This window comes from Salvia hispanica, chromosome 4 (assembly GCF_023119035.1).
Source record: "Salvia hispanica cultivar TCC Black 2014 chromosome 4, UniMelb_Shisp_WGS_1.0, whole genome shotgun sequence".
Taxonomy (NCBI): Eukaryota; Viridiplantae; Streptophyta; class Magnoliopsida; order Lamiales; family Lamiaceae; genus Salvia; species Salvia hispanica.
The window spans coordinates 16,699,371-16,716,618 of NC_062968.1; the positions used below are offsets into that span (position 1 = coordinate 16,699,371).

The following is a 17,248-nucleotide window of genomic DNA, read 5'->3' on the forward strand; positions in this document are numbered from 1 at the left end:
TTATATTGTTTGAACTACTCGTGTTAATTTATACTACTACTTTTTAGTGGACATGTGCATTCTCTCTGTGTGTGGACGTACTACTATTGAATTCAATTTTAGTTGGATATTTATATTTTAATTCACTAGATAAGTGCTCTACATGTATTGTTTTTGCCCGGCCTTTGTATGTGGATATTAAAATATACTATTTTCTGTAGTTATTTTATAGATTTGCATTAATGTTTATGATTAGTGTTCAGTTGTTATCATTCAAAGTTGTAGAATTTTATTTGCATATGCAATAATTTACAAAATTTTGTTTAGATTTGTTTTCTTACTCCAAAATTTGTCATAGCCATTAACTTATCCCCCCGCAAAGTGTATGGAGAGAGAGAGAGAGGTGATGGCGACACATAGTAAAGATGACGAGTTGTTCATTATGTGATTGTGTATGTTATTTAATGCTTGATTATGTGATTGTTTATATTATTTAATGCTCCTACTTCTATTCTTTATCGCAGGTTGGCAGATTTGCAAGGCTGAAGTATTATGTTTCAAATATGTGTTGCACTTTTAGAAATATTTGGACCTCAATTATTAGTACTACTACTATTTATTCGTAGGTTTTTGATGTAAGATCATTATGACATTAGATTTTTTATTCAACTTTAGCATTTTATTTTAATTAGTTGTTTATATAAATTTTGTTGGATGGTTAATAGCAATTTAATATGATTTTTTTACATTGAAAGTGAAAATATAATTATATATTTTTGTTATTCAAATTTAGCATTTTATTTTATTTGAATTAGTTGTTTATATAAATTTTGTTGGATGGTTAATAGCAATTTAATATAATTTTTTTACATTGAAAGTGAAAATGTAATTATATATTTAATAAAGATGTAAATATAATAATATGAAGGATTAAATGTAATTTATAAATATTTATAGGATGAAAATACAAATTATAGCAATTTGTAGGTCAAAAGTATAAATCAAATAAATATAGGTTGGAAGTTGTAATAATATATATTTGTGGGGTTTATTTGTAAACTTTCGTGCATTTATAGTGTAGTTTAAAATAAGAGTTTGTGACAATATAAATTGCGATGACAAGAGTTTTTTCTTGACACTTTTTGAGTGTGATAAAGAAGGATTTATCTTCACACTATACTTGTTATCACACTTTTTTTCCTCACATGTGCAATAAGTGCCATTACACCTAAAGTGTCAAGAAAATAGTTTTCTAGTTGCATTTATACATGTCATAATATGTGAATTTTCTAGTAGTGTTTGACAAATCCAAAAGACTGTTGATCAACAAGCCCAAGTGGTTTGAAGAAAAGTCCTCTAAGATAAAAGTTGGACTCACTGTGGAGCATTTAAGGAGCGAGGTATTGATTGGATAGAGAAATATAAGAGCAGCCCATGCAATGAAAATCACCCACATTGAAACTTTCAAAATCCATTTTGTTGATGAAAAAAGAAAATTGGGCGTGGCCTTCAAATTCTCATTTCTTGAGAGAAGAGGCTGTGTGCTTGATTTCTCGTCCATTTTTGGCCAACAAAATCTCAAGGAAAAGCCAAAAGGGCTTTTCTAGGATATGTACTTTCGTCTACCACTAGCTACAATTTATATAGAAAGAATTTTGTATTATTATTTATTTAAAAATGGTAAATTAAAATTATAAAAAAATAAAAAAATAGTACAATTTGGTATCATGCATGTAGTAATGGCGGGATAACGAATAGAACATCAAGCCATATTCATCATGAGTATTCGTGAAAGAACATAAATGAACTTGAACCACATAAGCATCTCCATCCGTGCTCTTAGCTAAGAGCACGGAGTTGGGTCCGGACCCATTTTTACTCCTTTTCCTTAGCTAAAAGCACAACACCCACATCCGTGCTCTTAGCTAAGGACAAGCTCAAGGGTCACCACCATTATTCAATTTAAATAAAAACATTTCCACAATATTAAAATGCATTAAAAATACCCGGAATATTATTACAAATTATAAAATAATTACAAATTACATAATTAAAATCCTAAAAATTAAAAATTACATAATTAAAATACTAAAAATTAAAAATTACATAATTAAAATCCTAAAAATTAAAAATTACATAATTAAAATCCATAAAATTAAAAAGACCCACTACTCGTTGCCGAATTTCGCCCAAATGTGATTGATTAGATCTTTTTGTAGCTCAGTGTGGGCTCTTGTATCGCGCATTGTGTGTCTTCTTTCGATCCTCTCGTTCACCGTCGTATGCACACCTCGGCGTGGGGGAGACCTCGCGGTTGAGCTTCCGGCTTCATCATCGTCGTAAAAGTTAGCCGTCCCTCGGTCCTTCGTCAGCTATAATCATGTTGTGCAAGATAATGCACGTGTACATGATGTCGGCGATATTCTTAACGTACCAAAGCCGAGAAGGGGACTTCACAATGTTGAATCGGCCTTGAAGGACCCCAAAAGCTCTTTCGACGTCTTTCCGAGCAGACTCTTGACGCTGCGCAAAAAGAATCCGTCTCGGCTCTTGTGGATTGCTGAACGACTTCACGAAAGTCGACCACCTTGGGTAGATACCATCGGCGAGATAGTAACCCATGTGGTATGCATTTCCGTTGACGGTGAAGTCGATCGCCGGTGCTACACCATTCAAAACATCATCGAAGAGTGGTGAAGAATATAACACGTTCAAGTCATTGTTGGATCCGGCAACACCAAAATATGCATGCCAAATCCATGGGCGGTAGTCGGCGACCGCTTCAAGGATAAGCGTTGGGCCGCCGCCTTTGTGGCCGCTTAAGAATTGCCCCCTCCAAGTAGTCGGGCAATTCTTCCACTTCCAATGTATGCAGTCAATGCTGCCTAGCATACCGGGAAAATCGTGGACTGTTTCGTGAAGACGAAGCAACCGTTGACAATCATTGATGGTGGGTGCCCGAAGGAATTCCGCGTCGAAAGCAGAACGAACGCCGTCGCAAAAATTCTTGAGGCATAGGATTCTAGTTGACTCACCGACATGCAAATACTCGTCGAAGAGGTCAGCCGTTTGCCCAGTAGCAAGTTGTCGGATGGCACAAGTACACTTTTGCAACGCCGAGAGACTTTGCCGACCGGTTGCGTCTACACCTGATTGAAAGTATTCGACACGGGTGGACAATGTGTTGACAATACGCATAAACAACCGTTTTGACATGCGAAAACGGCGCCGAAAGTAATCTTCTGGATACCGCGGCTGGTCGGAAAAATAGTCGGCAACGAGCCTTTCGTGGGCTCCCTCTCGATCACGAGGGATGTAGCGACGTTTTGATCTAGTTGGTTGAGGGGCGGGGGTATTGGCGGCGACATAGGCTTCATAGGCGGCACGATATTGTTCATAATATTCTTGTTCTTCGCGCTCCGCTTCCGCAATGAGATTGGTGAAATCCATTTTTGAATTTTTTAGAGAGGGTTTGAGTGAGAGAGGAAGATGTATTTGATTTAGTTTGAATGAGAGATAATTTGATGTGAAAAGTGGATGATGAATGTGTGTATTTATAGATGATTTTGGGATAAAAAAAAATTCACAAAAATCCAAAAAAACGTCCATAAACGGCTCTATTTTTTTGGGAATCCAAAAATATATATTTTTTTATTTTTGATATTATTTCGAATTATTTATGAATTTTTTTTTAAAAAAAAAGAAAATTCGAATTTGCCAACGGCTAAGCCGTTGGCCAATCAGGACGTGCCACGTAGGGCTGCTCAGCGGCACGGACGTGCTCTTAGCTAAGAGCAGCGCCGTGCCGCTGGCACGGACGGACAGCTCGCAGCGGCGGACGGACGAGCTCGTGCTCAACGACACTGAACGGACGGACGGATTTGCTCCACTAATCCCTGATTTTCTGTAAACAGACGCTTAAAAAATTAAGGACAAAAAAGTAAAAAGAACCTGCTATATTATTGTACCTCAATAATGAATTAAATTAATAATGACATGAAGAACTTTTATTCATAAAATGCAATGATTACATATTATTTTAATTTGAACTTCTTATAGTTACTTTATTTTTTACTAAAAAGTCCCTTGTTATGTTTTCAGTGATATCGTTAATGTTTTTACCGTTAATAAATACTCCGTCCCATTAAATATGCAACATTTGCTTTTCGGCACAAGATTTTATGTAGTGTTGTTTTGTAAGTTAATGAAGAAAGAGTAAAGTAAGAGAGAAGAAAAAATAGAGAGAGTATTGTTTTCATTTTTAAAAATATTTCAATTTTAATGAGACAGATAAAAAAAGAAAACGTTTCATTTCTAATTAGAAAGAAAGAGTACGGTAGTTTATTTTTGCAATGAACGTAATTGTGTAATGATTGCCACTATCTCTGATATATGAGTAAATTATAAACACGTGTAATCAGATTACTTTATTTAAAAGAATGAACTGAAAACCAAAACTTAAAAAATGGAGTTTGCAATTTTTTTTCAGTACCCAATATTTATTAAGTTACATTTTTAGTCAAAAAAATTCATCTCTTAAATTCAGTCCCAATTTTTATTATACGCTCTTTAGTCCTTGAGGGCTATATTTGTCTGTTTAGTACTATGATCTAAGGACTAAACTTATGATATTTGAATATTTATGTACTTCTTTTGTAATTTTTTAACGATAAAAAATCTTGTGGAATTATTAAATCTTTGTATATTATCTCAAAACAAATTATTTAAATCTTTATAGTGTTATCTAAAAATAAATTATTTAAATCTTTATAGTATTATTTAAATTATTGCATTAAAATTGAGAAATTAATATGTATTTGTAGTACTCCATTATTTAGAAAATATTGAATGTATATTTTAAAGCATTCATTTTTAGTTTGATGCTTGGTTGCAACAGTAATTTATAGTAATTTTATATATATCAATATTTTTATATGCATCAAGTTGTAATTTATGTTGCCTTAAATTGAGTTGTAGTTTATTTTATTTAAATGAATTTATTTAAATTATGGTTGCAATCAAGCATTAACTTAAAAATGAATCATTTAAAAACAAACCATTGAATATTTTTTAAATAATACTATAAATATATATTAATTTCCCGATTGTAATGCAATAATTTAAATAATACTTCCCTCCGTCTAATTCAAGATGACCATCTTTCCTTTTTTTTGTTTGTTCTAATTAAGATGATCATTTCCAAATTTTGAAAATAACCTCCTCTCTCCTCATTAAAAATGTTCAACTATCTTTTTCCTCTCTACCTTATTCTACCTAACAACACTTCATAAAATCCCGTGTCACTCAAGAATGTGGTCATCTTGAGTAAGGGCGGCACGGTACGGTATACCGCACCGAGAATGTCATATCACATACCGTACCGCAAATTGTGGTATGAGAAAATGTTATACCTATACTTACCAAATATTTTGGTATACCGCATTGCGATATACCGAAAATTCGGTTTGATTATTTCCGATACCGTTACCATACCGTCTATGCGGTATACCATACTTTCACGTTATACCGAAATTAGGTATGACATATCGAGTACGGCATACCAAATAAGATATGACATACCGTTATATCTGTGTTTCATACTACAAAAATTCTATTATAGCCAAATATTTAAAATAATATTTCACCTATTTAAATAATGTCCAAAAGATTAAAACTACACCACAATCAAATCTATACAGTGAACTTGATTTGCATCTCTGCATGAGTGTGTTTAGGGTTGGGGGCGGCTGAACTAAAATATGGAAGTAGGGTTAAGGATTTTAACATATTAACTATTTTTATATAAATTTTAAATACAACATATATACCGAATTTTTGGCAAATATCGTAAATGCGGTATATTGCGGTATACCACGGTATAGGAAAATCTATACCTTTACCGTACCGAAATCTATCGGTAAGGTATCGTACCGTACCGCAAATTCGATATTTTCGATATTTTTTTGGTACGCTAAGTGCAGTATTTCGGTATATTTAGTCAGTCCTAATCTTGAGTGGGACGAAGGGAGTACTACAAAGATTTAAATAATTTGTTTAGATAATATACAAAGATTTAGCCAGCCCTAATCTTTATATATCTACCTCACGTGAGTGGAATACCAACGTTTTTTCCCATTTCTAATACTCCTATTAACCAAAAGTAATTGAGTTTTTCCAGGAGGCTTAATTTAATTTTAGATGTTCCCATGTGATATTGCAGATATCAACATGAAAAAATTAATCTTTTTCTTAAATGATTGCAAAGGGGTTAATTTATTTTCAATTAGTTAAAATAAATGAATTTATTTAAATATAAAATACTTCAAGTTTTCACTTATGCATAACTGTCACTACTCTTCCCCTAAACCCTAAATAAATACTATAAATTTATGCATAACTGTCACTACTCTTCCCAAAATTGACGATTCTTGTAATTAAATTGAATTAAATTGGAATAGAGACACCGTGTTTTCAGATCCACACAATTTTTTTTGCTTGTTTTAATCTTTGTGTTACTATGTATCGATGGAGAGAGCTTGTGAAAGTAAAAAATAAAAATACAATCTAGAAGTTTCAGTTATGTCACATAATATTACTTCATCATAGGCAAAAATAAATACCACTACGATTAAAAGAAAAGGGATAAAATTCTAAAGACTAGTACGCTTTTTATTTTTCTTTATTACTATCTCGGTCCAATAATAAAAATCACCTTTTTCATTTCGGTTCATCCCATAATAAGAGTCACATTTCATATTTACTATAATTGATAAGTAGATCCCACGTTCCACTAACTCACTTCACTCACATTTTATTATAAAATTAATACAAAAAAATGGATCTCATATTTTACTAACTTTTTCAATTTATTATTCTTTACATTTCAAACTCTTCTCACACCAAATGTGACTCTTATTGTGGACTGGAGAATAATTTATTATGATCATATAAAATGTGCTTTTAATTTAAGAGTGAACTATAAAAATAGTCCCTGAACTGTACGTTTATCTCGCCAATGAACCCTGGACTTTAAAAAATATCCCCAGACAACCCTGGACTAAGCGTTTTATCTCGAAAATGGTCATTTTTCACTGTTTCGTGACGAAAATACCCTTTTGAGGGGTTTGAGCAATTTGGTCTTTTTACATTTTAAATCTGATATTATTTCAGTTATGTACTATATCTGATATTATTTCAAATTATCATTCTTCTTAGATCATATAACACGATTTATTCCGAAAATAAATATGCATCTAATGTAAGACTAATATAATTTTCGTTTATTAATTTAAAAAAAAATCAAAATTGACTAGAAAATTTCAACAAAAATTCTCCTATATCAAATTTTTAGTAGTATCAAATTTTTAGTCAACTTCATAATATTTTTAGTCAAATTCTCCTATACATTAGATGCATATTTATTTCGGAATAAATCGTGTTATATGATCTATTTATAATTAAAACTATTAAATATTGATTAAAACTAAGGCGTCACCGTACATTATTGATTAAATATTAGACTCTATCAAATATTGATTAAAACTAATACTTTGTTATTTAATAGTAATTTTAATAATTAAAAAAATTTATTGATAATTAAAAATTAAAATTTAAAATTTAATTTTATAAAATTAAATCTAATATTGAAATAAAGAAACAAATTGAAGGATGACAAAAGGAAAGAAGAATGATAATTTTGAAATAATATCAGATTTAGTACATCACTGAAATAATATCAAATTTAAAATATAAAAAGACCAAATTGTCCAAATCCCCTAAACCCCCAAAAGGGTATTTTCGTCACGAAACAGTGAAAAATGACTATTTTCGAGATAAACGCTTAGTCCGAAATTGTCTAAGGATATTTTTAAAGTTCGGTGATCATTGGGAAGATAAACACATAGTCCAGAGATTATTTTTATAGTTCACTCTTAATTTAAATTATATGGACATGACTTTAAAAAAAAAAAAAAGTGAGGCAGCAGTGATTACTGAGGCAATGCGGAGTCCACACCATCTTTTCATATAGTGACGCGGGCGCCGGTAGGTACCAGTTATTGAATGGAATAAAGATTCTTTGTTACTGTTTCCCTTTGCTTCTATTGATAATAAATATTTTTCCTCGTCCCAAACATTTAAAATTATTTAAAACGTGACACGACAGCATTGTCTATATGACTTGACTTATTTTAACACAAGTGATACCTACAAGTGTACGAGACTAGTGTAGCAATTAACAAGCAAGAGTATCGTATCCCACAGAGACAAATTCGTATCAACTTAACTACCATGAACAAATGTTGACTACTATCTAGAGAATCATGAAAGGTTTGATTATTTTCTAACACTACGAAAAAATATAATAAGCAAATAAACAAGTAAAAGCAAGTAAACACGGAGTGAAAAGATAATATGGAGAAAAAAATTGTAAAACTCAAGGATCCGATGCACAATTCCAAGCTCTTATCCAATCAAATTGTCTTACCTTTTGGTGTCTCTAGAGTTACTAAGTCGACCACAATTATAGATTAAACCCACTCCCGAGGTGAGAAACCTGTAGATTAGGTGCTAGGATTGAAGTCCCCTTCTAATCCTGTAGATTAGGTGCTAGGATTGAAGTCCCCTTCTAATCCTAAAACCCCCAACTCCCAAAAGCTCGATTAGGTCAAAGACCCCACTCAAAACCTCAACTCTCCCGAGTTTTATTGCATTAAGGGGTGAATTATTCCTATTTCCAGATTAATTATTTCATCTCCCGATTAATCTAATTAATCCTACACAATCAAGTGGTGATCAAGCAATTGAAAGGAATAAACCCAAGAATAATCAAATAACTACAAGAGCAAGGTAAGAATAAAATCAATTGGATAAAAACTATGAAATTAATGCATCTTCACCAAGAATTCTACAAAAAGGTGTTTAGCTACTCATGTTCATGGAGAAAACTAAGTTTAACACAAAGAATCCGAACAAAAACATGAAAGATAGATAATAAGAAGTCCTGTGGAACAAATCTATGGAATGAAGTCTTCAATCTTCCGATCTGGAGTCTTCAATCTTCAATTCTTCTCTCCAAGTGTTCTTGGGGGTGTGTGTGAGTGATGGAGGCGGTAGGTGGAGAATGATTCTCGTCTCATCCAACCCTAGCCTTTTCTTCCCGTTTTTCCACTTTAAAAATATCATTTTTAGCTTTCAGACGCGTCAAACTGACGTACCCAGTGTAACATCCCCAACTTTTGAACCTTAGTATTATTATTATAATCTTAACTACAAATAATTATAAATAAGAGATCAATGTAGTATTTATAAACTGCCCGTTTGAATTTTTAATATCGATCTTTTTGAGTTATAAAGAAATCAAGACGAAATATACAATAGGAGTTGTTGGTTTTACCACGATTAATTTAAAATAATAAATCCAAATAATAGTACATGATACGAGAAGTCCAATTAAAATATACAATACAACCAAATCCTAATCTTTTACAATAAGAGATAGGCATGCAAGTTCGGGCAGCCGCTCAACGGTCGTGCTCAAGCTCCGAGGAAAGCCGATACATCGACGAGGATAGCCCATGCTCCATAAATAGATGCTATTTACTACAAAAGAAGAGAATTAGAGAGAGTAACAAAATAAATTGTGGAGTAAATCTTTGAATGGATTAGGGAGTATCAAATGAAATCCAATAATAGATTTGATGAAATTCATTCCCAAATCCAATCAAAATCTTTGCAAGATTTCAACCGAATGGACATTAAATGCAAGTGCAGAGAGATCAAAGCTTCAAATGCTCCCTCAATTCTCAAGCTATATTTTTAGCCGTAAGATCAAGAAATAGGATCCAAATTAGATCCTTAGGAGATTTTGAGGAGATCTTTTGGCAGTAAACCTCCCCAGATTAAACCTCCCCCATGTTAAACCTTCCCCATTGTTAAACCCCCCTCCACTTGCATAGCAACTTGAAGAAATAGCAACTATATAAACCCCAGCCTTTCCACTTCAGGAAACCCATCACTATCAAACATTCTACAAATTCTCTTCATACACATATATAGAATAAAGGAGTACGAGGAGGGAGAGTTGCAGAGAGCTGCAGACAATCGTAGGATCAAGCCTACAATCCAACAACACTTTGTTCCCACATCAAAAGGTAAACACCAAGCCCTTCTTTTCTTTCATATGTACAAGTCTGCATACATATAGTTGCAAGTAGAATCTGCCCAAAGTTAAAAATTCACACCAAGATTTACATGTTTCACCATGAGTCTTCCAAGTAGCAACACATTATTCAAGAGTCACCAAATCCATAGAGTAGACAAACCAAGTCCTACCACCAAGTAAGCACAAGCTAGGAAAACTTATCTCACGGTCATGAATCTGTCGGATTCCGGGCGAGCTAGGAAACTGTCAGCCAACGATGACAGCCCAACCTCCTTCGAATCCATCACTGATTTCGCCCCTTCACAAATCTACAAGTTAAAAATACCAAACCTTGAAATTAAAGATTTAATCTTTAGAAATAAAACAAAAGGGATAACTGATAAACTGGCCTACCTTACCTGTCGGAGAATGGCGAGGGAGCGGCGGATCCGAGAGAAAGAGGGAGATAGGTAGAGAGGTCGGCGGCGGTCTAGGTGGTGCATGGCGGTGACGGCGGCGGAATCCGAGAGGGAGAAGGCAGCGACGGTGAGCCGCCGCGCGCACAGCAGCGGCGACGACGCCGGCGTAAGCAGGGCCGAGAGAGGAGAGAGGAGTGAGAGAAGAAAGAGAGGGAGAGAGGAGAGAAAGAAGAGAGACGGATGGAGGGGAGAGAGAGAGAGAGAGGGCCCCGCCGGAGGTGGAGGCGGCGACGGCGGACGGGGGGGCGGCGATGGCAGCAATTGAAAAGGGGGGGACTTCCTCTAATTTTTGGCTACGGTGAAATGAGGAGGAAGATGAATTGGGAGTATATATATATTGTTTATTGTTTATTATTATTTGCTATTGGGCTAATGATAATTCATTTGGGTTGAACCAGTGAAAAAAAAAAAAAAAATGAATCTGGGCCAACCTTTTAATAATTTGGTGCTGTAGTAAATAAATGTAGGAAGGCCCATTTTCAAAATTTAATTATATTTTAGCCTATGTTTTAATCTAAGGTTCGATTATAATTTTTATGGTTTCTTGTAACTAAGATCAAATAATTGTTCCTTGGATTTATTTTAGAGTTTTGCATAAGAGTAAATTTTGAAGTTAAGTATAAAGTTTAATTCAATCGAAGCCGAGAATAGTGAACGAAGAAACATTAAATAGTATGCGAGTTTTAGGAATGTTTTAAAGAATAATGAAAAAAATAAATAAATAAAAGGGATTAATTAGGAGGCATGCATTCCTATTAGAGTTTAAGATTTTCTTGAAGTCTAATTAGTGTTTTATATTATTATGTGGTGATGTTTTCAAAAAGGTTATCTCCGCAAATTAAGGACAGAGCAAGAAATTCAAGTTAAGGAAAATTAAACGAACGAGGTGGGCTTTCGAACTAAAGTATTTTTATGGGCTTTCTATCCTACATTATTATGTGGTGAAAAATGCTTTCAGTTATTTAAATTCAAAGTATGTTTTGTCTTGCCATGTTTTTGTTTTGAGCATTACCTATCTGTTCGTCTAGAAAGGGGAGCGACCCTACTAGACCAGTTATGTTGTGAATCGAATTCGGGTCTGAGTGTGGGAGTGATTCCCTGCTCAGGCTAGTGTACACCAGGGACCGGGAGCCATCCTTCGAGTTGGCCGGTCATTGTGACCGTGGAATGTGGCCACATTCCCGGCACCAGAATGAAGTTCAGATATGGTATATGTTCCAGGAAAAATTGACTGCGCAGTCACAGTTTTAAAGAGAAAATGTTTTTAGTGTTCTCGGGCATTTTCAATAAAACCCCGAGTTCACTCAGTTATGGCTTGACAAAACCAGTTTTTATGAAAATATATTTCGGCATTGTGTTCACTGAGTACATCAAGTACTCAGCCCTGCATATGTTTTAAAAATGTGCAGGTTAAGCGGTGATGACGAAGGGCGGTGTTGAGCAAAGATGGCGAATGTGTTTCAGTATTATAATGCTCGGATGAATCGTGTCTCCATACACGGTGTCATTCTCTCTTGACTCTTCCGCTGCAGTGTAAAAGTTGAACTTATGTTGTTTTGTATTGTGTACTCTGATATATTTTTCAGTCATTCCAATTTGATTTCGTTCATTTCAGTTGTGCCGAGATTCCCCTTTCTTCCCCCGCTTCTTAAATCCTCCCCTAGTCGCGATAAACCGCGTTTGCTATCCCTAGCAAGGTGCGGTCGTGACACTGTCTTCAGGATACCCGGCCGGGTGGAATATTTGTGCTGGAAATTCACCCGGCCGGGTGTCGTTTTCCGGCCCCTTTCTGGTTCTCAAGTCCTACCCGGCCGGGTGTAGCCTTTGAAGGCCGTGCTGCCTCCTATGCACAATCGGCCGGATTTTTGCCTTTTTTTCATCTATTTATCCTAGAACACTCAACAAACACATGAAACTCCAAAAGATAGGATAATTGGCTGGAAATAGACAATTCAAACATCAAAACTCAATATTAAGCACCTCAACATACCAATTAAACCGACTAAAACATGAGTTTATCACTGTACAAATTATTTAACGGTAGATATGGACATTTAAATTATGTATCAAATTCTGATTCATATATGTCGATTCTGTTTCGGAATTATAATATGAATTATAAATCAATTTTGGTTTTCCGATGTATCTATCAAATTGGGGTACCTAAAGCTAAAATTGTGTATTTCGATATCTTCTCCAATTTTAGAGTTCGGTCAACTGCAACGAGATATCAATATATAAATAAAGGCTTTAATGAGTCCAATCATTTAAACAGCTGAGCATATAGTTTAGTTAGTGTAAAACAAATAAAATATTAAAATATTTTTTTATTTTGGGTAAAACTATAAAAACCAAAATCGCTTCAATGGTTTATCTAAATATTGGTCCGTTAACCGAATGTCAACCATAAATTAAGAAAATTGTAGTACAATACATTTTTTTAATAATCCATCGCATTAAAAAGAATTACTCCATAATTTGAAACGTAGATTACAAACTATAAATCATGTTTTCGAGAAAAAAAACTAGCAAACATAATCATTGTAGCTGTATACTTCATGTTTCCGAGTATCGGTTCAATTTACTTCGTTTTTGATGGTGATAAATGTACATAAATTGTACTCCTACATTACTTTTTAAATATTGTGCATTCAAAATCAATTTATAAATAGTAAGTAACTAATTTAATACTACATAAATTGTACAGTACATAGTAAGTAATATTTAATACTACATAATTTGTACATACTTTTCAAATATTTTGCATTCAAAATCAATTTATAAATATTAACTAATTTAATACTCCGTAAATTATATACTACTCCTTACTGCTCATTCTAGCTACAACAATTTACGGAATATTATAATTTTTATTGAATAATGTATAATTATTTCGATTCAAACTCTAATAAATTTTTTGTATCATTTCTTTTGTATTTATATAGAATAGCGAAACTATTAACGAAACTAATTTGTACCTTTGTACGTAACTTTGTTTTATTGAATTTTAAAAATTTAAGGACATTATACACATATAAAATTTATGTGTATTCATCTTTATTTCTTTTTTTCCAAATGAGAAAATAGAATCACACCTCCGGTTCGGTTAACCATACTTTCGGCCAGGATATTGTGCGATTGGTTAGTCGGTTTTGGTTATTTGATCTCTGTTTGTAGCCCTATTTAATGAGTTTTAATTTATTTCATAATTCAAGATATAGTAGTACTTGTTTAGTTTCGAATTTTTGAATCCAGATCAATTTTTATAGTTCCGATTCAAATTTTGATCAGTTACGTCCACATATTCAATTTTCAGATTTTCTGTTTTCCGATTGGATACACTTGGGTAAAAAATCGAACTGAAAATGTTCACCTCTAAGAGCATCGCAGCAGCATGCTCGTCCGTCGTGCCGCTGGCAAGGACACGTTCGTCCACCGCTGCAGCTCGTCCGTCCGTGTTAGCGGCACGGCACTGCTCTTAAATAAGAGCATGTCCGTGCCGCTGAGCAGCCTTACGTGGCGGCACGCGATTGGAATTTCGTTTTTTTTTTTGTAATTTTTTTTTAAAATTCAAATTTAATTTAAAAAATTATTTTTAAATAAAAAAAATATTTTCCCACTTCTCAATAAATTATATCCGTTTTCTACACACTTTTAATTTATTTTTTAATTTTTTCCCCAAAATTCACATTTTAATTATGTATTTTTATTTTTTAGGATTTTAATTATGTAATTTTTTTTTTAGGATTTAATTATGTAATTTTTATATTTTAATATATTTTTATATTGTAGAAATATTTTTAGTAATTGAAGTATTTAAATTGAATAATAGAATAGTGGTCATTTGAGCTTGTCCTTGCGGAAGAACACAGATGTGGGTGTAATGCTCTTGCCTAAGGACAAGGAATAAAAGTGGGTCTGGACCCACCTCTGTGCTCTTATTTAAGAGCACAGATGAGGATGTTCTAATCTACAACCTCGCTTATTTGAATGAGTGGGACATGTAATAACCATAATAACTGAGGTGGACATTTTATTTTTGAATGAGTGGGACATGTAATAACCATAATAACTGAGGTGGACATTGCAAAATAAAATGTGAATGAAATTTAATACTCCCTCCATCTCTTAAAATTTGACACCATTTGACCCATCACGGATTTTAAGAAATGTAAGAGCATCCACAATGGTAAATATGCTAGCTTGTTTCTCTTCATACCACATCATCCAGCACTAAAATTCCTCCTACCACATCATCATGACAAGCAACTGGACAAGCAATAGGCTAGCCACAGGCTAGCCACGTCATCAGCAATATTTAAAAAACAACTAAATTTGCGGAATTAAACACAAAATACGGAATTAAATTTACGACACATATACGGGAAAAATTCGTTAATTTTATTTAAATAAAAAAAGGTACATTAACTAAAAATAAAAAAAAATTACATAATAAAAAAAAATTCGGGCTTCCACACACGAGCCACCGCCCCACTCTACTCCTCGTCGCCGTCGCCGCCATCCCCGCTGCCACCGGCTGCACCCCCGGCATCTGAGCCCACACCTGATCCCCCTAACTGTGCCGCGAAGGTATCCAAATCGACCCGTATACTCTTGAGCATTGAGTGAAGAAACTTCTTTTCCTTGGGGTCAGTTGCCTCCTTCCATTCGTAGAAGATCTTGTGCATCTGTTTGCGCGTTTGTTGACGCGTGTAGAAGGCAAGCTCGGCTGCCGACTTGCCAATGGGGGGGATGCCGACTGGACCTCCTCAGACCCCTGGGCGACTCCCCTCGCTGCCCGTTGCGCCCTCCTCTGAACAATCGGGCGAGTGCGGCGAGCGAAGGATGGAGGGGATGGCTCCTCTGGAACATCCTCGGGGAGGTCGTGGGAACCGCTGGCTGCTGCCGCCGCGGTAATCACCGGTATAGTTCAGCCGCTGCTTCTTCGGCCAGCCAGCATCGACACCCGCCGGAACTTCTCGGAATCCATCGGAACCAAATAGCAGTTCCAGTAGGTGAATTCCTTATACAGCCCCCGCACGGGGAAGGCTTTCTCCGCTATCCTCCTGCAGTTCTCGTCAGTCTGGCCACTGGTCTTCATGCGGAGGGCGTTGATGTACAAGCCCGCAAATCGGGAGACCGTAGCCCTGATTCGCTCCCACCCCTTCCGGCACTCCTCCCCGGTGTATGCCTTCCATGCGGGCAATTCCTCCGGTAGGCTGCTGCAATTTTAGCCCACATGTTGACGATCCTCGATTGTTCGAAACGAGGGGATCGTCACAAACAGACACCCAAGCCTTGGCCAGTGCGACGTTCTCATCTTCCGTCCACTTCCTCCGTGCACCGTCGTTATCAACCGGCTACGACGACTCGCTTACCACCTTTTCTCCCTTCTTCTTCTTCTTCGGTGCGCTCTGACCCTGCCCCCGCCCCTGACCTACTCCCTCTGTCTGAATGGGAGTGTCACCGAATCGAACGCCCGGTAACAAATCCTCTATGGAGAAAGTGTCATCTCCAATGAATTGCGTCTCCACTGGGGTCGATATGTGGGAAGACGCAGTCAAAAAATCAAGGGTGGGGCGATAGACATTGCCCCCCCCGGGCATCACGGGCTGCACCGACTGCACCCCCGCCTGCCACCCCGGCATTCATATCGTGGCATCATCTGCATACCGGGTAGCCCCTGCCCGCCGCCCTGCGGCATCATCTGCTGCCAAGGGTACATGTTGTAGTAGGCCGCCCATCTGCCCCCATCCCGCCCCCGCGGGTATCGTGGGAGTTTGAGTCCTGCTCGTCGCTGGAGTAGACTTGTTGTTGTGATCCATTTCGCGTTATTGTTCTTGTACAGAAATTAAGAGAGAGAGAAAACTCGTTAAAACAAGTGGTGCGAATGAAAATGACGTTAAAATTGCATTTATATAGTGTTTCAAAAATTTAATAATAAAAAAAAATTGTGCTGGCCGATCGCTCGCCGATCGCCAGCCTACAATGGCGGCGAGCGCATCGGCCAACGCTCGCCAATATTCTCGCCGATTGCAATAGAAAGTGGGTTGAAAAAGTTGGTGGCATGTGAATCCTACTTTTATATATTAGTTTTAAAATAAAATGCGAGTGAGAATGAGTTAGTGGAATATGAGGTCCACTACCAAAAATGGTAAAAGTGAAAGATGATAAATTTTTAGGGACAGACGAAAAAAGAAATAGGTGACAAATTTTCAGGGGACGGAGGGAGTAGTATTAGAGTAAGAAAGAAACTGGTATGGCGTATGTTTCCCAAGTAAACATCACTCAATGTCTAAATCACTCAGCTAAACATTGTACACAGTACACATATTGCCTATCGGCGTGCCTCCTAATTCAATGCTACCAATATAATAGCCTTATCACATCACTTCAAATTTATATAGTATACTGTACTACTTGTCTGCACAACCGCATAAATGTTGGATATATATTTGCTTTGTTACCATGGAAGGATATATCTTTTTAAGTAGAAGAATCAATAGAAGGGGAAAAAATATGTTATAAGTACCATATGAGCTTCTTATGTCAGGAGCATCGCCCACGTTCAGCACATGTTTAGCCTTATTTGTATTATTTAGTTTGATTCTATTACATAAAAAATAGTACTATTAACATTTTTAAGTTC

The 17,248-nt window shown here is 35.6% G+C and overlaps 2 long non-coding RNA genes across 3 annotated transcripts; one reads left to right on the forward strand and one right to left on the reverse strand.

Moving 5' to 3' along the window:
- Positions 1–9,349: 9,349 nt before the first annotated feature.
- On the reverse strand, positions 9,350–11,003 carry LOC125222843. Of its 2 annotated transcripts, none has more exons than XR_007176617.1 (2): positions 10,540–11,003; positions 9,350–10,449 (listed from the first exon to the last, which is right to left on the reverse strand). It is a non-coding gene; the product is annotated as an uncharacterized LOC125222843 (long non-coding RNA). The 2 variants fall into 2 exon arrangements; XR_007176618.1 differs by having other exon boundaries at positions 10,535–11,003.
- On the forward strand, positions 9,933–12,208 carry LOC125222844. The gene is made up of 3 exons (XR_007176619.1): positions 9,933–10,130; positions 11,424–11,485; positions 12,009–12,208. It is a non-coding gene; the product is annotated as an uncharacterized LOC125222844 (long non-coding RNA).
- The last annotated feature ends 5,040 nt before the right edge of the window (positions 12,209–17,248 follow it).